Consider the following 23,516-nt stretch of genomic DNA (forward strand, 5'->3'; position numbering starts at 1 on the left):
AAAGTATAAGTTTCTAATAAATAAATAATAATGTGTAGACTATAATAGACATGATGCTAGTCATCTTAATAAAAATACGTTTCAAATGTGTCTGGGCCATAGAAATGATGATAAACGTAAAAAAGGTATTCACATGTTTATGGCAGTCGCACATTTTCAGGCGGAGTAGGATTGATACTATTATTTATTTTTTCCTTTCTTTACGTTATGTTCTTAATGTTATTTTATTTTTAGTTTGTTAGTATGAGTTTAATAAGCAGAATTATTAATTAATCATACCTATATACCAGAAGACGTATCCAAATAAAGTAATACCTAAAAATTATGTTACTCTCACGTAAATATTATCAAAATAATTCAGTTCTCTGCCTGAACACATATATGACCTAATTGCCCTTTTAAAAATGTGCCCTATTCTGAATATTAGGGTTTATTAGTATCAGATATTTAGTTTAACATCTATACATATAATAAAATCGTAGGAAAGTCAAAACTGTACATTGAATATTTTTTTAAAAGAATACATAATCCATGATCTATAATCGATATAGAAGCCAAAAACATAGTTTTTAGAATTTTTGTCTGTTTGTCTGTTTGTCTGTTTGTCTGTTTGTCTGTTTGTCTGTTTGTCTGTATGTTTGTCCAGGCTAATCTCGAAAAGTACTGCATAGATTGACTTCAAATTTTGCATGAATATTACTAACAGGTCGGGTGAGGCTTTTTTAAACATATTATCATGCTATCACCTCCGGGGGAGGAGCTGTGAACCTTTTTTTTTCTTACGTATTCCGTGTATTACGACAGCGTACAATCTAAAGACTCATGTTTAAATGTTGGTTTCGGGTAAGCCATGCTATTATCTAGCTTTACACAATAAAAACTATGTCATTTACGTAATTTGGGCAGAGAATCAGTTTAATGAATTTATTAGTATACAAATTTGAAACAGCGCCATCTATGAGATTTCGTAAAAATCAAATCAATTTACATGTTAACACTACTGAACACAATGTTAAAAATTAATAATTTAAATATAATTATGTTATTTATTTATTTAACTCTTTAACCCATATCTTCCCTTCCCTATAAGGTGCGCTTATAATTCGTGTGAATATACTACATTTTTAAAAGTGAGGGTAGATGTTTATTATTTTAAGTCAAACTAGACACCATTACAGTTAATCTAATATTGATTGTGTTCATTGGTTACATTTTTAAAAATCTTCGTGTTTTAAAAATTCGATAACGAGGCGGGACTCGAACCAGCATTCTTTAGTGGTCGAATTTTTTCTATTCTTTATAAATTTATTGTTTATGAATTTATATTTATAAACAATAATACAAAAAGGTTAGTTCGTTGATAATTATTATTCCTTCATCATTTACATGTTGTAAGTAAAAATTTACTTTGACTGTTAATACTTTTGTTCAGTATTTACCTGTATGATTATTGCTTGGTAATTAATATATTTTCATGTCGTAGGTATACCTAATTAAAAACATAAGTTTGATGTGAAACTAGCTGGATTTATTTTTACACACTCACAGTCTTATATTTTGTGTTAATGTTAAAATAGTATTTATAGTGTAAATCATAATATTTTTTCACAATTAAAAATATTTCCTTTTTTTGATGGTGTTGGCATCGAATTAAACCGCGCTGTCGTTTCGTTCACAAAAAGTGAAGTTATGAGGACCGAATATGTAGCCGCCTCAACTTACGGAAACGAGAGTAACCTGCGTTGTCTGTTAGTTATTGTATAGTCGAATTTAACGTTACATGGAAATTGGCATCTAATTATATGAATAATACTTATATTAAATCTGTAGAGGTCAATTCTGTACATGAAATATATTTCCTAAATAACTATCACGAGGTGATTAGGGATCGACACTGACGCCAAAAATTTTTGTCCGTCTGTCTGTCTGTATAACCGTTATAGAAACAAAAACTACTCGACGGATTTAAACGAAACTTGGTACAATTATTAGTATGAAAGAAATGTTCTCCATATTATATAAAAAATATCTCCCGACATCATAATTAATGTCTATCTTTTATGGTTGAGCTTAGGAGTTCAAAGCTTTCTGATTATATTTGTCTACTAGCTGTGCCCGCGACTTCGTCCGCGTGGAATAGTGACTATGGGACCTATGACCATGGGCTCAGGGTGGGGCAACAATAATTGTTTTTATTTTCATGCTTCCACTCCCACGCCCACTCCCAGGCCCACGCCAACGCCCACGCCCACTCCCCTTCACAATTGGTACCTACCAGATCAAAGCCAGGGTAAGCGCCCCACCCAGCCCCACCGTGGCTACGCCCATGCTGAATTACTACTTAACATACAATTATTGAGTAAATACGTACTACCATAAATAATTAAAAGAATTGTTATTAAAATTTCTTACTAAACTGAGCTAAAAAACTTACGTACCAACTTATTAAAGAAAATCAAGAAATGAAATGCCTAACCTATACCAAATAGTTACTACATAATATTGTAATTAAAAATTATGATTAGTATATAATATCGAAAATCAAAAAAGAAATGCCTAACTAATTCTACGTAAAATTTCTTTTAAATTATGTCATATTATTTTTTAGGAACCAGGGAGGGAGGGAGAGGAGCAAATTCTATTTCCTTCCTTTCTTAAATGGATGTTTTTAATAATGTATGGTGTAGCCACTGATCAGCTTAATCGATACTCAATTTTTATCAAATCCAGCAACAAATCCAAATTAGATGTTTCCTGTCTCACGCACGTAACTAAAGGCTGAAGAGAGAGAGAGGGAGCACGTAATTTAACCGTTTAGACGAAGAAAAGTGTATAGAAAAAGGAATAAATAATTTCATAAACTTCCCAACGATCTTTAAAAATAAATTATTATATCATTTTTTTCATTCCCACTTTTACCCCTATGTAGGTATAATAAGTGGATGAACCGATTTCGATACAATTTATCTAAGAACCAGCGTCGGAAAATATGCTGCCTAACAAAAAAAAAGCCGCATCTAATTCGGTTTACCTGTTAGCCAGCTACGGTGCCATAGACAGACACACACACACACACAGAAATACATAGCAGTCAAACACATAACACCCGTCTTTTTGCGTCGGGGGTTAAAAATATAATACGACATAATTTAAAGGACATTTTGTGTGGAAAATTTACCTATTAGAAGTAACCATAATGTTAATTTGAACCCGCCCCCCCTACTACCTCAGCTTACCCCCAAACCCTTGGGGAATTTTGATATGATTATTTGGACATGTAAAGGAATAACTGTAGCGTATAACAGATAAATTACGTTTTATCGTACACTGTACAGTGTACAATAGAATGCCTTAGCAAATGTTCGCCGTGATTACTTATAAATTGTCATAACTTTTTTATTTATGAACCGACTGACATGAAATAAACACTAACTGTTAAATGAAGATTACCACAATACATTAGTGAAAACCGCATCTAAATTGGATAAGCCGTTTCTGAGATTAGCGTGCACAAACATACAGACAAACAGACAAAAAAAATTTTAACTACAGTTTTGGGTTCAAGATCGATTTAATAATAACACCTGCTAATTTTTTTCTACATATTTTCATTGTACAGACATCGCTTTTCCACAATTTTATTATATGTATTGATGATGATGATGATTGATGATTATAACACTCTCAGTCCGTTTTAACTTAATTTTTATTTACTCGCATCAGTGCCACCTAAAAAATCTTTATATCGAAATTCGAGCAAAGCTAAGAAAATGAGAAATAAGAGTTCTCAAGGATCGTTAGAGGTAAGAGGCTTACTATTGACCGAAAACAACATATTGTGTTATGCCGAGAACCTGAAACCGCTTCACAACGAGAATTGCGGCTCACAGCTGACCGCGAACGGCATGTACTATCCTGTGAGACCGAAACCTTCACTGAGAGGGTATAACGTCTCACAGCTGATCGCAAATGGCATATTTTATCTCGATAATCTGAAACTTTTATTCAATATGAAGACCGATTGACAAATGATAGGGTGCACCATAATATTATTCGATCTCTTGAAGATGAACATGAGCATAAGCAATGACTAGAGTAGGGACGCGAATATTACCATTATTTGAGACAAGATTATTTGAGACAAGTACGATTAATAAGTTTGTTTAATGAAAGATTAAGAATTGAAACTATTTGGTCTCTTGAAACGGACGAATAGCGAGAGGCCCGTCATACTGTAGACAGATTTCGACAGTCTTAATGACTTAAGAGGTAAACATAGAAGATCAATCTACGAATTCGGTGGTGTGGTCCGACAAATATAAAAGTGGGTTTGCTTATAACCTCACAATTGATTACAGATCATCTTCTGTATAGGCGATATTAACGTAGTATGTTCTTTTTGTAATGCTTTAAAGAGGAGTAAGGAGTCGGCTTTCGTTTGAAGATACACCAGAACCTTTGAAATCACTACTTTTAGAGGAACATGTGCAATCTAAACAGTTCTTAGACAATATTCGCTCTTATAGTAGTGCGTTTTAAATGATCCTTTGGTGCTCAACAATTATCAGAGGATCCTTTCATGCTTACTTTTAAGATACAAGGTCAAGTTTATCATTTGATAGGATCCCTTTTGCCTGAAGGCCAACGTAAGTTTCTTCAAATATATTTTGTATTCGACTACAACGAATAGTCGAATACAAGAAATCAATATTTCTCGAATTTAAAATATTACAATTTTTCCTACAGTAGGGCGACGAATGTATTTTCGCATAGTAACGGAGGGGAACTCGCGGGGGGTCAAGTGATGCGGGCCACGTACCACAAACATGCTTAGTTTGTTGTACCGAGCGCGAAAGAAAGTCATCGTGTTTTTAGTAAAATTACTATGTAAACTAACGTAATTTAATACTTAGGTACATATTATACATATAATGATACGCTCAAACTGTTAATCTACATTTAATTTAGATTATTATTGAATTACTAAGTAATGTAGAATTTAAATCAAATTCATGTTTTCCTCAGATTTTCGATGTCCTCCGATTTTAAGATTTTCTTATCAGAGTATTCAATTTTAATGTAGTTTATTTTTATAAGAGACAATTAAGAACATTCAAAAATAAAGTATCACGTATTTTTTTTAAACGACGAATGACGAAAAACGACGTAATCGCGGACGAAGTCGCGGGCAACAGCTAGTAAGTTAAATAAAGTTCTTACGTATTATACCGCCCTCATACTTCATTAAACTTATGTACTTACTTAAACATTTATAAGTTTACGAAAGTCATAGAAATACGATTAAAACTTTTTCCTTATGGTTGCTTCTGCTTCGAATAAAGTCCATAAAAAGTTAAACTTATAATCATATATTCCTAGAATAGTCCGTAAAATTCGTTTTAAGAATGTTTAAAAATATTAAAGTATTGGATACATTCTCAACTAATCCATCTTTATGTTATTGAAAACGATGTCTTTCTAATCTATACATATAATAAAATCGTAGGAAAGTCAAAACTGTACATTGAATATTTTTTTAAAAGAATACATAATCCATGATCTATAATCGATATAGAAGCCAAAAACATAGTTTTTAGAATTTTTGTCTGTTTGTCTGTTTGTCTGTTTGTCTGTTTGTCTGTTTGTCTGTTTGTCTGTATGTTTGTCCAGGCTAATCTCGAAAAGTACTGCATAGATTGACTTCAAATTTTGCATGAATATTACTAACAGGTCGGGTGAGGCTTTTTTAAACATATTATCATGCTATCACCTCCGGGGGAGGAGCTGTGAACCTTTTTTTTTCTTACGTATTCCGTGTATTACGACAGCGTACAATCTAAAGACTCATGTTTAAATGTTGGTTTCGGGTAAGCCATGCTATTATCTAGCTTTACACAATAAAAACTATGTCATTTACGTAATTTGGGCAGAGAATCAGTTTAATGAATTTATTAGTATACAAATTTGAAACAGCGCCATCTATGAGATTTCGTAAAAATCAAATCAATTTACATGTTAACACTACTGAACACAATGTTAAAAATTAATAATTTAAATATAATTATGTTATTTATTTATTTAACTCTTTAACCCATATCTTCCCTTCCCTATAAGGTGCGCTTATAATTCGTGTGAATATACTACATTTTTAAAAGTGAGGGTAGATGTTTATTATTTTAAGTCAAACTAGACACCATTACAGTTAATCTAATATTGATTGTGTTCATTGGTTACATTTTTAAAAATCTTCGTGTTTTAAAAATTCGATAACGAGGCGGGACTCGAACCAGCATTCTTTAGTGGTCGAATTTTTTCTATTCTTTATAAATTTATTGTTTATGAATTTATATTTATAAACAATAATACAAAAAGGTTAGTTCGTTGATAATTATTATTCCTTCATCATTTACATGTTGTAAGTAAAAATTTACTTTGACTGTTAATACTTTTGTTCAGTATTTACCTGTATGATTATTGCTTGGTAATTAATATATTTTCATGTCGTAGGTATACCTAATTAAAAACATAAGTTTGATGTGAAACTAGCTGGATTTATTTTTACACACTCACAGTCTTATATTTTGTGTTAATGTTAAAATAGTATTTATAGTGTAAATCATAATATTTTTTCACAATTAAAAATATTTCCTTTTTTTGATGGTGTTGGCATCGAATTAAACCGCGCTGTCGTTTCGTTCACAAAAAGTGAAGTTATGAGGACCGAATATGTAGCCGCCTCAACTTACGGAAACGAGAGTAACCTGCGTTGTCTGTTAGTTATTGTATAGTCGAATTTAACGTTACATGGAAATTGGCATCTAATTATATGAATAATACTTATATTAAATCTGTAGAGGTCAATTCTGTACATGAAATATATTTCCTAAATAACTATCACGAGGTGATTAGGGATCGACACTGACGCCAAAAATTTTTGTCCGTCTGTCTGTCTGTATAACCGTTATAGAAACAAAAACTACTCGACGGATTTAAACGAAACTTGGTACAATTATTAGTATGAAAGAAATGTTCTCCATATTATATAAAAAATATCTCCCGACATCATAATTAATGTCTATCTTTTATGGTTGAGCTTAGGAGTTCAAAGCTTTCTGATTATATTTGTCTACTAGCTGTGCCCGCGACTTCGTCCGCGTGGAATAGTGACTATGGGACCTATGACCATGGGCTCAGGGTGGGGCAACAATAATTGTTTTTATTTTCATGCTTCCACTCCCACGCCCACTCCCAGGCCCACGCCAACGCCCACGCCCACTCCCCTTCACAATTGGTACCTACCAGATCAAAGCCAGGGTAAGCGCCCCACCCAGCCCCACCGTGGCTACGCCCATGCTGAATTACTACTTAACATACAATTATTGAGTAAATACGTACTACCATAAATAATTAAAAGAATTGTTATTAAAATTTCTTACTAAACTGAGCTAAAAAACTTACGTACCAACTTATTAAAGAAAATCAAGAAATGAAATGCCTAACCTATACCAAATAGTTACTACATAATATTGTAATTAAAAATTATGATTAGTATATAATATCGAAAATCAAAAAAGAAATGCCTAACTAATTCTACGTAAAATTTCTTTTAAATTATGTCATATTATTTTTTAGGAACCAGGGAGGGAGGGAGAGGAGCAAATTCTATTTCCTTCCTTTCTTAAATGGATGTTTTTAATAATGTATGGTGTAGCCACTGATCAGCTTAATCGATACTCAATTTTTATCAAATCCAGCAACAAATCCAAATTAGATGTTTCCTGTCTCACGCACGTAACTAAAGGCTGAAGAGAGAGAGAGGGAGCACGTAATTTAACCGTTTAGACGAAGAAAAGTGTATAGAAAAAGGAATAAATAATTTCATAAACTTCCCAACGATCTTTAAAAATAAATTATTATATCATTTTTTTCATTCCCACTTTTACCCCTATGTAGGTATAATAAGTGGATGAACCGATTTCGATACAATTTATCTAAGAACCAGCGTCGGAAAATATGCTGCCTAACAAAAAAAAAGCCGCATCTAATTCGGTTTACCTGTTAGCCAGCTACGGTGCCATAGACAGACACACACACACACACAGAAATACATAGCAGTCAAACACATAACACCCGTCTTTTTGCGTCGGGGGTTAAAAATATAATACGACATAATTTAAAGGACATTTTGTGTGGAAAATTTACCTATTAGAAGTAACCATAATGTTAATTTGAACCCGCCCCCCCTACTACCTCAGCTTACCCCCAAACCCTTGGGGAATTTTGATATGATTATTTGGACATGTAAAGGAATAACTGTAGCGTATAACAGATAAATTACGTTTTATCGTACACTGTACAGTGTACAATAGAATGCCTTAGCAAATGTTCGCCGTGATTACTTATAAATTGTCATAACTTTTTTATTTATGAACCGACTGACATGAAATAAACACTAACTGTTAAATGAAGATTACCACAATACATTAGTGAAAACCGCATCTAAATTGGATAAGCCGTTTCTGAGATTAGCGTGCACAAACATACAGACAAACAGACAAAAAAAATTTTAACTACAGTTTTGGGTTCAAGATCGATTTAATAATAACACCTGCTAATTTTTTTCTACATATTTTCATTGTACAGACATCGCTTTTCCACAATTTTATTATATGTATTGATGATGATGATGATTGATGATTATAACACTCTCAGTCCGTTTTAACTTAATTTTTATTTACTCGCATCAGTGCCACCTAAAAAATCTTTATATCGAAATTCGAGCAAAGCTAAGAAAATGAGAAATAAGAGTTCTCAAGGATCGTTAGAGGTAAGAGGCTTACTATTGACCGAAAACAACATATTGTGTTATGCCGAGAACCTGAAACCGCTTCACAACGAGAATTGCGGCTCACAGCTGACCGCGAACGGCATGTACTATCCTGTGAGACCGAAACCTTCACTGAGAGGGTATAACGTCTCACAGCTGATCGCAAATGGCATATTTTATCTCGATAATCTGAAACTTTTATTCAATATGAAGACCGATTGACAAATGATAGGGTGCACCATAATATTATTCGATCTCTTGAAGATGAACATGAGCATAAGCAATGACTAGAGTAGGGACGCGAATATTACCATTATTTGAGACAAGATTATTTGAGACAAGTACGATTAATAAGTTTGTTTAATGAAAGATTAAGAATTGAAACTATTTGGTCTCTTGAAACGGACGAATAGCGAGAGGCCCGTCATACTGTAGACAGATTTCGACAGTCTTAATGACTTAAGAGGTAAACATAGAAGATCAATCTACGAATTCGGTGGTGTGGTCCGACAAATATAAAAGTGGGTTTGCTTATAACCTCACAATTGATTACAGATCATCTTCTGTATAGGCGATATTAACGTAGTATGTTCTTTTTGTAATGCTTTAAAGAGGAGTAAGGAGTCGGCTTTCGTTTGAAGATACACCAGAACCTTTGAAATCACTACTTTTAGAGGAACATGTGCAATCTAAACAGTTCTTAGACAATATTCGCTCTTATAGTAGTGCGTTTTAAATGATCCTTTGGTGCTCAACAATTATCAGAGGATCCTTTCATGCTTACTTTTAAGATACAAGGTCAAGTTTATCATTTGATAGGATCCCTTTTGCCTGAAGGCCAACGTAAGTTTCTTCAAATATATTTTGTATTCGACTACAACGAATAGTCGAATACAAGAAATCAATATTTCTCGAATTTAAAATATTACAATTTTTCCTACAGTAGGGCGACGAATGTATTTTCGCATAGTAACGGAGGGGAACTCGCGGGGGGTCAAGTGATGCGGGCCACGTACCACAAACATGCTTAGTTTGTTGTACCGAGCGCGAAAGAAAGTCATCGTGTTTTTAGTAAAATTACTATGTAAACTAACGTAATTTAATACTTAGGTACATATTATACATATAATGATACGCTCAAACTGTTAATCTACATTTAATTTAGATTATTATTGAATTACTAAGTAATGTAGAATTTAAATCAAATTCATGTTTTCCTCAGATTTTCGATGTCCTCCGATTTTAAGATTTTCTTATCAGAGTATTCAATTTTAATGTAGTTTATTTTTATAAGAGACAATTAAGAACATTCAAAAATAAAGTATCACGTATTTTTTTTAAACGACGAATGACGAAAAACGACGTAATCGCGGACGAAGTCGCGGGCAACAGCTAGTAAGTTAAATAAAGTTCTTACGTATTATACCGCCCTCATACTTCATTAAACTTATGTACTTACTTAAACATTTATAAGTTTACGAAAGTCATAGAAATACGATTAAAACTTTTTCCTTATGGTTGCTTCTGCTTCGAATAAAGTCCATAAAAAGTTAAACTTATAATCATATATTCCTAGAATAGTCCGTAAAATTCGTTTTAAGAATGTTTAAAAATATTAAAGTATTGGATACATTCTCAACTAATCCATCTTTATGTTATTGAAAACGATGTCTTTCTAATGTTTAATAAATATTAGACTATACCTATACACCATTTACTAATAGAATGAAAAAATGAATTTTCTTAATGCAATATTACTAAATTAAACTTAGAGATAAACTACGATAACATGGCGCGCCCCTCCAAAATTCAAAACGTTTGAAAGTATTTGTGAAATTCATAATAAATAATATAATAATATAATATAATAATAAAAATTAATAATTTAATTATTATATTATTATAAATAATAATAATATAATATTTAAATATTTGTATTTCACTACACACATTGAAACAGTAATTTGGAGGGGCGCGCCATGTTATCGTAGTTTATCTCTACCTAATGTGAGATAAAAAATTGTCTTAGTGGCAACCCTAGAAAGTATTAAAGTATTTTCTTAGATAGAAATACCAAAACATCGACTTTCGATTTTTACATTACCATAACAAATACATCGCCGATATTTTGCACAGTCATCGTCTGGGACAGCCAATCAAATAACTGTATTTAAGATGTCTGACAAAAACATTTAATTTGGTGAAAAGCAATAACTCAAATATTGAATGTTTTTATCTTTTATCAAAATAAAATTAGAAAATTTCTGTCGAGATAAATTTTAAGACGAATTTCAAGTTGCTCTATTTGAAAAGGAAAGTGACTTGTTATTCTAAGTATGAATAAATGATATGGTTTATTTGAATAATAACAGACTTGATGAGTAATAAATTGTAAATAGCTAATTAATTATCAGTCACCAACATGTTATGCTAAAAACGATTAAAACGTACAGTCATTTTAAATTTTGTTGATTATTTATTTGTTGTTGAAAGTAAGACTAAGAATATAATAGTACAGCATAAAAAAAATAAAAACATAGTTCAGAATACAAAATATATCAATAAATTATGTAACTGTTTTTGTAAGACAAATAAGTAGTTAAGATTTTTTTTTATGTTTGTTTTCGCTCTTTATTTTAATACCTTTTGAATTTCTGGCTGGTTATTCGTGAGGTATTTTTTCTTTTTATTTATGATTTTATTGATTTATTATCAACTATAGGTCACAAACTTATTTTCTTAGTAAGGTATATAAAATGAAACCGTCCACTTTGCAGTTAATACGAGATGACCCATTGAAACTTAAATTATTTCAAGACTTTACTTATATTATTTTTAATATAATGTGTATTTTTATTCTGGTATATTTATTTGACTTGTATATATACAGATATGCCTATATTTTTAATAAGTACACTATTTGTAATAACATAATATTATAATAACGATTCTTTCAGCTTTATTTTCAGAAATAATTATTTTTTGTATTTTTACGAAAATTATATTTAAACCACACAATAATGGATAATTATGTAGTGGTTTAAATACAATTTTCTTTAAAATAACATATATCTAGCTCAGCGATCGTGGAAAATGCTAAACAAATTTCGATGATAAGTCGGTTCAAAGATGAAGCAGATCAGGTAAGAAGTCAATATTGAATTTTATTTATATTACACATACATGAAAAAATTCCTGTTGCATTGAAAAGAGTCAAAAAGTCCTCCAAAACGGCTAAACTGATTTGTATGCTTTTTTGTATTCGGTTTGAAGAAACAATGTTTGCTGGGTCAGCTATACAAAATAATTATTTAAGAAGTATAAATAACGTAACTAGTTGGAGCCCGCGGCGTCACTCGCGTGGTATAATAATCCATCTGTTTATCAAATTGCATACACATCTGATCAGCTGTTGTTGCGTGTAAGAGTGACAAACAACATACCTAAGGAATCGACTAAAGTAAAATTATTAATTTTTCAGGTCATAAAAGAAGGTAGAGGATGAATCTCATTCATTATTACACTGGTAAGTAATTTTAATCTATACTAATAATAGTATAAAGCTGAAGAGTTTGTTTGTTTGTTTGAACGCGCTAATCTCGGGAACGACTGGTCCGACTTGAAAAATTATTTCGGTGTTAGATAGCCCATTTATCGAGGAAGGCTATAAGGCTATATCATCACGCTGAGACCAACGAGCAAAGCACTGCGGGTAAAACCGCGGAGCACAGCTAATATCTCATAATACTTATGATATTTTGATAAGAATTGAATCAAGGTTTTAATATATTTACCACTACGCCCTTAGCATGCATTATGTCCATTATTTGATATCTATAAACCTAACTATATTAATAGTCAAAATATATCATAAAATATCTTAAACATTTTTAAACAATAATTATTATAATGATAAACATTATTCGAACGTGGATTATCTATCTTCACTCTAAATTAAATCAAAATCCGATCAGCAGTTTTTGACCATCAAACGTTTTAACTTCCATAAAAACTTCAGGATTTATAATATTAGCCATACATTCTTAACAACTGGAGAGAAAAACAATATAAAATGTGCCGTCTTACGACGTGCCAACATTGTTAGAATCTAATAGAAATCCACGCAAATCGTAAACTTTTCGTTTACTGCATACTAAAACATTGTATTTTATTTTATTCCCTTGATACTGTTAAGTTTATTTTATTTGCAACTAACTGTCGCCCGCAGGTTTCATTGTAATCGGTTCAGTAGTATTTGCGTGAAAGAGTAACAAACATACGCATACCTACGCATACACAATGTTCATACATATTAATTTAACTACAAATAAATTCGAAATAACAATCACCATTACTCTCCATCACATTAACTAAAATTATATTAATATAGTAAAAAAAAAATTAAGCAAAAAACACGCCTTAAATTTTTAATTTCCGTTAAAAATTGGTGAAATTCGAGTCTAAAGTGGATTACTTACAAACATATACGTGAAGCTAATACAAGCGTACAACATTCGAAAAGTCGCACCAAAACAAATACAAAATAATTTTTTCGAGTGCATTCCCCACTTATATTTTTCAAAGGAATAGCGAATCCACAACTCTGGCCGAATCTGGCTGGCGGTCGCCCAAAAACAATTGCATAATCCATTTTGCAAGGATAATACGACTCTCACAATAAAAACTTGTATGAGATATGAACGTCTTGTAAATGGCTAGTAACAAGCCTTTGTGTTTCTCTGTTTATCTATACTTCTATACAAATATTATAAATACCTATTATATTTGTTTGATTTCTGGAACGCGCGAATCTCGGGAACCTCGATTCCGATTTGAAAAATTATTTCACTGTTAGATAGTCCATTTATCGAAGAAGGCAATAGGTCATATCATCACCTTGCTAATACCGATAGGAGCGGAGCAATACGGGTAAAACCGTGGGGCATAGCTAGTTCTGCTACAAGGGACTCGTTAGACGTAGAGCGCTTCAACAATATTTATTTATAACTAAAACCTTAACCAATAAATTATTAGAAATGGACAAAATATAAAAGGGAAGGCTTAATAAAGAAAGAATAATCTAAGTCGAAAGGTCAGTCGAATTGGGTACCTCTTCCTTGTTTCTTGAAGTCGGTTGAAAGTATGTAGATGAAATAGGACGAACCGATAAACTAAAGATCGATTGCTCGTTTATAAGGGAGTTTGGGATATTTATCTGTTCAATCAAGATGAAAAACAAATCTAGCGCTGAATGATAAATAATTAAAGGTATAATAAAAGGCTCTATTTCTAATTTAGAAAACATGTTCAAGCCGATAAGGCAACAAAATAATTACCAGCAAAACATAGAGATATTGAAAATGTGATTCTTTTTATGTACCTAATAATCTTAATATATATAAATCTCGTGTCACAATGTTTGTCCTCAATGGACTCCTAAACCACTAAACCGATTATAATAAAATTCGCACACCATGTGCAGTTCGATCCAACTTGAGAGATAGGATAGTTTAAACATGTAGGTACCACGGGCGAAGCCGGGGCGGACCACTAGTTAAATCATATAATCCTATCCTATCCTACTAATATTATAAATGCGAAAGTTTGTGAGGGTGGATGTGTAATGAGTATGTTCATTTTAATTGCGTTTTGCAGTTGCAAATACATAAAATTGAGTTTCATACATTTCCTTTCCACTTCATACATTACCAAGTTGCCTGGTAGAGATTGCTGTTTAGCAATAAGGCCGCCTCTTCTACAAATGATACCTTTGTAATATTGTTTTTGTTTAACTTTGTACAATAAAGTTATATAAATAAAATTAAAAATGCCATTAAATATTATTAACTAGCTTTCCGCCCGCGGCTTCGCCCGCGTTTTCAAAGAAAAACCCGAATAGTTCCCGTTCCCGTGGGATTTCCGGGATAAAACCTATCCTATGTGTTAATCCAAGTTACCCTCTATATGTGTGCTAAATTTCATTGTAATCGGTTTAGTAGTATTTGCGTGAAAGTGTAACAAACACGTACACACACACATCCTCACAAACTTTCGCATTTATAATTAATAAGATAAGATAGGTATTCTAGGAAACTGTCACAAACGACTATTTTTTATATTTCTATATTTCAGGACAATTTTCACACACGACACGATCTGATCCCATACTAAGCTTTTCGCTTGTGTTATGGAAACCAGATGGCTGATAAACATACATAATTTTAAATAAATACTTATACAGATAATTAACACCCAGACACAGAGCAAACATCTATGTTCATCACACAAATATTTGCCCCGGGTGGGAATCGAACCCACGACCTCTGACTTGGAAGGCAGGGCCACTACCAACCAAGCCAACCGGTCAGTCATATTGAATGTTTATCTCGATTAAAGATTTTATTTTCATAGATAGATATACCTACATTACATATCCGAAGTACTTTAAAAGTCATTGAATCAAATAAATATGTTTTCGGACGGGTTGCAATATATCAAATTTGTTATGAATTATTTGAGCCAAAATCTTGTGGATATAATTTAGTTCAAGGGCTGCATCGTTCATGCCAGTTATACTTGGCAATCTACTCTGATTTTGTAGTTAACTAGTTGTTTAACGTGGCATTGCATGGATAAACTAAATCCTACTAATATTATAAATGCGATTGTGAGGATGTGTATGTGGGTGTTTGTTACTCTTTCACGCAAATACTACTGAACCGATTACAATGAAATTTAGCACAAATATAGAGGATAACTTGGATTAATACAAAGGATAGTTTATCCCGAAAATCCCACGGGAACGGGAACTATGCGGGTTTTTCGTTGAAAACTCGGGCGAAGTCGCGGGCGGAAATCTAGTAATAAATATTTATACTAATATCTTATATATAAAAATGAATCGCAAAATGTGTTGGTAAGCGCATAACTCGAGAACGGCTCAACCGATTTCGATAATTCTTTTTTTATTATATTCCTTGAAGTACGAGGATGGTTTTTATGTAGAGAAAACGTAAATATGTACCACGGGCGAAGCCGGGGCGGACCGCTAGTCTTATATATAAAAATGAATCGCAAAATGTGTTGGTAAGCGCATAACTCGAGAACGGCTGAACCGATTTCGATAATTCTTTTTTTATTATATTCCTTGAAGTACGAGGATGGTTTTTATGTAGAGAAAACGTAAATATGTACCACGGGCGAAGCCGGGGCGGACCGCTAGTTATAAAGATAAAATGTTTGCTTGAACGCGCTAATCTCAGGAACTGGTCCGATTTGAAGAATTATTTCAGTGCTAGATAGTCCATTTATCTAGGAAGGCTATATTATATCATCACGCCATTAGGAGCGGAGCAATGCGAGCACAGCTTAATAGACTTGAAATTATTGCATTGTCTTTGTTAAGTGTACAAAGTTTGAATTAAATCTGCCCGTTAAAAGTGGGTCGAAACCGAGTTTAAAGAAGTCATACAGACAAACAGAAGAAGCTAATAAAAGCGTGTTAAAAAATATTCCAGCTACAAATATACAGGGTGTCCCACTGTTGGTATACTAAGCTCAAAGGAGGTTATAGTTTTGCATACGCTGAGTACGTAAAAATACTTATAAAATTCCAGACGCATTTTTTTTCAAATAGATGAATCCTTAAAACTCTATGTGTACACCCATAACAAGCAACCCGCCCAACTTTGCCACCAGCACGTGAGCTATCGTTTAAGATGTTTTCATAGACAAAATGCTCACATTAGCGAAGCGGTATATGCCAGCTGCGCGAAGCTAGAGAAGAAAACATGGATTTTCAGGAAAAATTTAGCAAAAAAATTTTGACGTAATTTTGCTGTTTAAGTATTTTTACGTGACCAGTGTATGCAAAACTACAAGTCCCTTCGCGCTTAGTAAACCAATAGTGGGACACCCTGTATATACTTATATTTTTTATTAATTTGAAATTAAATTTTTAATATTAATTTTAGAACGAAGAATGGAGGGGAATGAAGCATAAATGGTGAAGTAACAGAGGACAAGTCAACATTATCGACCAAGGAAAGAAGAAATAATAGATTTATGGTCGACATAAAAATAAAGGTAAAAATGTTGATTTAATTTTCTTGATTAATCTATAAAAAACTTATATTTCAATTTCCTCTTTATTCTGATAGTATTTATGTGTATGCGAATTATTAAACTTAGATATTTTTGACAAACAGACACTGTAACAATTGTTAAAGCAGAGACTTTATGCAAAGGAAACGCACAATAACAGTGAACAAAAACTTAAATTTGACACAATTTAAATCCGTTTATTCCAGTACATAAAGCGTAATATACGAGCTAGACGCATTTAGGACGATCTAGATGGCTAGACCGCTTTGGTACAAGCCAAAATGCCTTACTTAAGAATATCTGGAGCCAATCCATTTTTTCCAAGTCCCAAATGGGTGTAATCTTTCAATTAATCTTATATAATGTTACTGTGAATAGAAAATGTATGTGGGAACAACTTCAAAAAAGTTTTTTTTTTGCTTCGTATTTTATGGGATTTGGGACAGATTTTCAATTGTTCGAGGGGCTTATTAATACTAGCTATGTCCCGCGGTTGGTGTTATATTCTTTACTCGTGGATGAAAACCACGACTACCTATAGAATACAACACTGCTTATTTTCATATATCTAGGTATACTAATATTATAAAGCTGAAGAGTTTGTTTGTTTGTTTGAGCGCGCTAATCTCGGGAACTACTGGTTTTTAAGTTTTAAATCGAGGAAGGATAGGCATAGGCTATATAAAAGCGTAATTGTGTTTTCGTATGCAGGTTTGTCAAATGTATGTTTCTCGATACGTTCAACGCAGATGCGAATCGCTAGTAATATAATGTCGTATTTACCGAACTAACTACTACCGAATAACACATTTTTTGTTTGTTTATGTATACTTATAGAATAGTTATGTTAACAGGTTTTTGTATAAATTTTTCAGATGCCATACATCATCTTAAGGGAGCGCCATACATACGGCAGAGACTGCAAGCATGAAAAAATATAGAAGAATAAGGTAAATAATATACTTGAACCAAATATTTTAATCTATAAAACTATGAATAATAATAGAAAATAACTTTTATCTAAATACAGGTTACAATTTAAAAACTCAAAATTTAAAAATGTCTTAAGCGAAGAAAAGTAAAATAAGGCAGATACAGATTCATTAATTTGATTTAGTTTTCCAACAAGAAAGTGATCTTATAATGCAGTCTACGCTAAGATTACACCATAGAAATCTAAATAACAAAACACATAGAAGTGCTATAATGTCATAATTCGTATGAAAACCGCTGTCGCCAAAATCAACACATTTAAACCGATAGCTAAACAGTACACACAAGTAAACTATGCCTTTTATTGGACAGCTTGATTTTAGTGAAAACTAACTTAAATATTAAATTAAGCTTTTTAATATGTGTCCTAACGCACGAATTTACGGTTTATTTTAGAATAACATCCCTAAGCATATGAGACGTTTTGTTTATTTTTGCTCCAATACGCAAAAATTCGGCTTTTCTATACAACAGAGGTTGTCAATTTTCAATAGATATAACGTTGAACATAAACTCATAGAAATAAGGTTGAAATTTGTGTTAAACGTGATAATAAGAATGGTCATGGTCATGTGGCATGGTAACCACCTGAGCGGCGACAATGTCACGCGCGCTTACCACTTCTATTGCCTTGTTATTTAGATTTCTATGGATTACACGCATATCCGATCGACTTTTGCACGAAAGTAACGAATATCCATCAATCTATCCATACAATAAATAATATTTTATATAAATTACTTCTGAATAATTATATAAAAAAGCAGTAAGTATACTGAAAGTTTGAAAAAAAAAAGCTGAAGTCCGCTCTTAAATCAGTCATGTACAGTGGCGCCACCTGTGGCTAGTTTTAGTAACTTTGTCTTTGTTCTACGAGTTGGCGTAGACGGTGAAAATGTCCATTGTAACAACATTACATTCATATTTTTCATAGATGACGCCGCTGTATTAAGAAAAAAATACTTAGGTACTAGTGTAATTTCTTGTAACTTAATCATAACAATATGAATTTTTTTAATATAAGAAAAAATAAAAGGAATAGATAACGTTATTATTATAATGTTACTAGCGGTCCGCCCCGGCTTCGCCCGTGGTACATATGAAAAATAGATGTTGGCCGATTCTCAGACTTACCCGATATGCACAGAAAATTTCATGAGAATCGGTCCACCCGTTTCGGAGGAGTATGCAGACTAACATTGTGACACGAGAATTTTATATATAAGATATGAAATACAATGATTTGTGATTGTATTTGAGTAATAGTAGTGCTATACGGTAATGCAGTAGATACTTAAAAGTGCCATACTCAATCCTCAATCAAAATCCCATAAACTTCGATATTTTGATGCTCTTTTAAAATTATTAATATTTCTTTTAATAATTATTTATCGTTCATTTTCAGTATATATCTGTCAACTGTGTCACAACGCAGGGGCGAGGGAAGCTGCTATTGCATATAGAAGGCGAAATTAAACACGTAGTTATAAATTAGGTAGTAATAAGTTTTTGTAACTGTTATTTTAATTAAGTCTTGTTACGAATTTCGAATTATTTTGTACTTTTGTATAAAAGTATTATAATAAATGGATATCTCAAGTAACGTTTTGTTTTATTAAATTATATTATTTAGTTTAAAATGTATAATGATACAATATTTACAATACTTTTACTAATAATATTTCAACTGCACAAAAACATATTAAATTATTATATTCTTAGTACGTGTTTCAATTTAAAACTTTAAAGTTTAAAAGTTTGGATGTTAAAATATTTGGTTTGTAACAAAAATAAAAACTTAAACTTCAGAATCGATTTTAATTATCTAGCAAATGGTGTACTTACTCATTATAATATTATGGAACAATTAATCTTTAATATAAATATATACAAATAGGAAAAATACAAAGTTGTTAAAGCGTGTTTTATTAAACAAATATCCGACACTATTAATTGCTAAGATTTAGGTTCAGGTCATAATATTTTTCCCTTACTGGCTTATTAACTTCTAATAATATTACTATGTTGCATAGGTTCACACGCACATGTACATATACATACACACAGGCACACACACACACACACTCACATAATATTATATACAAACACGTACGCACGCATAGGCACACGCACACACACATACACTCGCACGTACATACGTACACTCACACACAAAGACACGCACACGCACACGCACATTTTTCTTAAAGCTTTTTGAAAAGCTATTACAATCACTGAACAATAAAATATACAACCCGGTTACAATATCTGTGGACCTGGCTTCGATGACGTCACGTCGCGAACGCAACGAAATTGCTAACCGTAATGACGCGCCGCGGGCGAGCGCGGGGAGGTAAAGGGGAACGGGAAGGGGCTCTGCATTCCAGCGAGGTCCACAGATATTGTAACCGAGTTGTAACAATAAGGATATTCAGATAAAACTGCGTGTCTAATATTAGCACAATATCAAAACAAATAGGATATTGAACTCAATTAATGGGTTTTTCGATGCCGATGCAGATATTTATTATACGTTATGTATAGAGAAAACAAGTTTATCTTATTATCTTTAAATAAGCCAATTATTTGATTATTGTACTTTTATGGGAGGAGGAGGAGGATATTTAACTATCTGTGCGAAGAGATTTTAATATTTTAAGCTATATTGCATAGCTTTTATCTCAGACTTTGAGCGCGGCGACCGAATGTAAAAATTCCGTAACGAAAAAACCTAACACCCACAACTCCAACCGGCACAGCGATGCGATGCTATGCAATAGCTTTACCGCGGCAGTCCTCGAGTGCCACACGTATTTTTTTATTTTTTAATATTATGTATATATTATGTATTTAAATTTTCATGAATGTGTATACTGTATAGCTACGTTTATTACTTTGGCATAGTTTGTTACGTAAACGCCGTTATGGCTTTTTCATTGGGAAGTGTCGATAGATAGATACGACGAACGTTTTGGAAAATTTAGCCTGCAATATATGTATATTATGCTGAATGAAATTTGTTTGTTTGTTGTTGTAAACGGTTGTATAGAATTATTCTTATCGACTTAGTTTTATCGATTTAAATAAAGCAGCATTCTTACTGACAACAAGAAAGTATAGTACAATTTTGATAGAAAAAATTCGTATTCTTATAAATATATTTTTGTCGTGCACACGCCAAAGAATTCTCACAAAAGTGCAATCCAGTGTACATGTACTGAGAACATTATAATAATTGCTACAAACAACAATCACAGCGCATTTACCTTACTAGTATATCGTTAAACTTTGACTGTCATTTATTTGTTCTTCACTGATAATGTATTATTACAAATTGTTATTGTATTTGATAACAAGGCCAATGTTTCTGTGTTGGTACATTATACGTTTTGTATAGTTCCGGCTGTAGGAGCAGAATACATCAATGCAAAACTAGCTTTATAACAGAGTTCTGTTTACACATGGTTTTTATTAACAAGATTTTTTCTTCTTACAAAAATTTTCAAATTCGTTTTACCGTTTTGTGGAAGAGGGCTTATCTGGCCTGGGTTTCTTTTTACATCATTATCTTCACTTAGCCTTAAATTTTATAAAACTGATGATGTGTTTGGGTGAATGCACTGATTTCAGGAACAGGTTTGAGTAAAAATATTATTTTTCCGCTCCTGTTGGTCTTAGCGAGATGATATATAGCCTATAGAGTATAGCCTTTCTCGATAAATGGGCTATCTAGCACCGAAAGAATTTTTCAAATCGGACCAGTAGTTCCCGAGATTAGCGCGTTCAAACAAACAAACTCTTTAGCTTTATAATATTAAATTAAAAGTATAGATTAATAGGAGAAGGCTAACTTTATTACAAGATGCTACAACCAATAGGAGAGAAGCAGCAATGAAGAATGTACCGCGAGGCACAATTTGTTAGAAAAAAAATCGTGCTTAATTTTTCAGTGGAAGGCTACTTACTACATTATGATTTTTTCACGATTTTCCTACATAACCTATTAGAGCTGTGCTGATACAAATGCTACACAAATATTAGGCTGTAATTTAAAATTATCTACATACATACGTTTTCAGGCTTCTATTTAAACAATACAAAAGGCTACCAAAAATTTGGAATGCTCAACTTTTTTATGCACCTTATTCATAACAGAGGATCGTCTTCTTGTAACTTGTAAGTAGGTACTTTAGAGTGTTTACTCCATCAATTCTTGTATCACAGATATTTTTATTTCCTTATAACAATACAGATATATCTATTGTTTCATTACAATAGTTGAAACATTATTATTAATATCCCAAGGTCGAATTTCGACCACGTGCTGTATATACCACAATCAGCTCTATTTCATTTATTAAATGAATGGATTCGTTTCTAGCAATAAAACCCCAAGTTCCTGGTAACAGATAGTAACATTGTTGAGTACAAAATTGCAAGTTATCAATATTATTGGCGGATGTTGTGATATCGGTTGCACGTGTAGATACTATATGAATCATTTTAGATTTATTTTGTAGGCTATCTAGGATTCTAGTTACATAGGAGCATTTGTACTTCGATCTTCATACATATTAACTACACAATTCATTTGTTTATCAGCCATCTGGTTTCCATAAAACAAGCGAAAGCTTAGTATGGCATTCATGCAGATTGTTCCGTGCGTGAAAATTGTCCTGAAATATTTATTTATTTATTTAATTGTAAAATAGACAAACAAGATTTCAAACTCAAACTCAAACATTGATTTATTCAATTAGACTTTTTCTAGAAGCACTTTTGAATCGTCATTACATATTTTTAATATTTAAAATCTTATATATAAAATTCTCGTGTCACAATGTTAGTCTGCATACTCCTCCGAAACGGGTGGACCGATTCTCATGAAATTTTCTGTGCATATCGGGTAAGTCTGAGAATCGGCCAACATCTATTTTTCATATGTACCACGGGCGAAGCCGGGGCGGACCGCTAGTTAAATATAATAATTAGCTGTACCGCGCAGTTTCACTCGAGGACGAAGCCGTAGGCATGGGCGTAGGAAAATTGAACAATTTTAAATGCATTTCATTTTTAGTTTAGGTTACACGTTCTTCAAATCAAAAAGTATGAGCACTAGAAAAAAAAGTTTCAAATAAAAGTTGTAGAGAATAAAGTGATCTTATAAAATGAATAGATGTATTTTCATTTTCATTTATTTAAAGATAATGATTGTTATGAGGGTTTTGAAGTAATTAATAAGCTGTATAATTGTTTTCGGGATTGCACGATCATTGTCATTCTTATCGACGTATTTTATTTTGGGCTGATTTTTCAATCCTTGGTTAAAACTTATTCGTCGAATAATGTATAAAACTACTATTTAAAAAACATATTCTAATTGCCCGTATTTGACAGTTTACGTGACATTTTAATATTATAGTGTAATACTTTATTGGATGGATAAGTTTTAACTAAGCATTGAAAAATCGGCCCTTTGTCTTTCGGATAAATTCAGGTTATCAACGAAGAATAAAATCAAGAACAATTAATAATATTCAAGTACATTATTTCAAACAATTTCCAATTATTATAATGAAACTATTTCTGATAC

General features: G+C 32.3%; 1 long non-coding RNA gene across 1 annotated transcript; it reads left to right on the forward strand.

Moving 5' to 3' along the window:
* Positions 1-10,229: 10,229 nt before the first annotated feature.
* On the forward strand, positions 10,230-19,462 carry LOC149477586 (uncharacterized). Its single transcript, XR_016317562.1, has 5 exons — positions 10,230-11,970; positions 12,309-12,353; positions 16,801-16,912; positions 17,806-17,880; positions 19,329-19,462. It is a non-coding gene; the product is annotated as an uncharacterized LOC149477586 (long non-coding RNA).
* The last annotated feature ends 4,054 nt before the right edge of the window (positions 19,463-23,516 follow it).

This window comes from Colias philodice, chromosome 24, assembly GCF_061535455.1.
Source record: "Colias philodice isolate Cphi_HAF_F1 chromosome 24, ilColPhil1 Martin Lab GWU primary, whole genome shotgun sequence".
Lineage (NCBI taxonomy): Eukaryota > Metazoa > Arthropoda > Insecta > Lepidoptera > Pieridae > Colias > Colias philodice.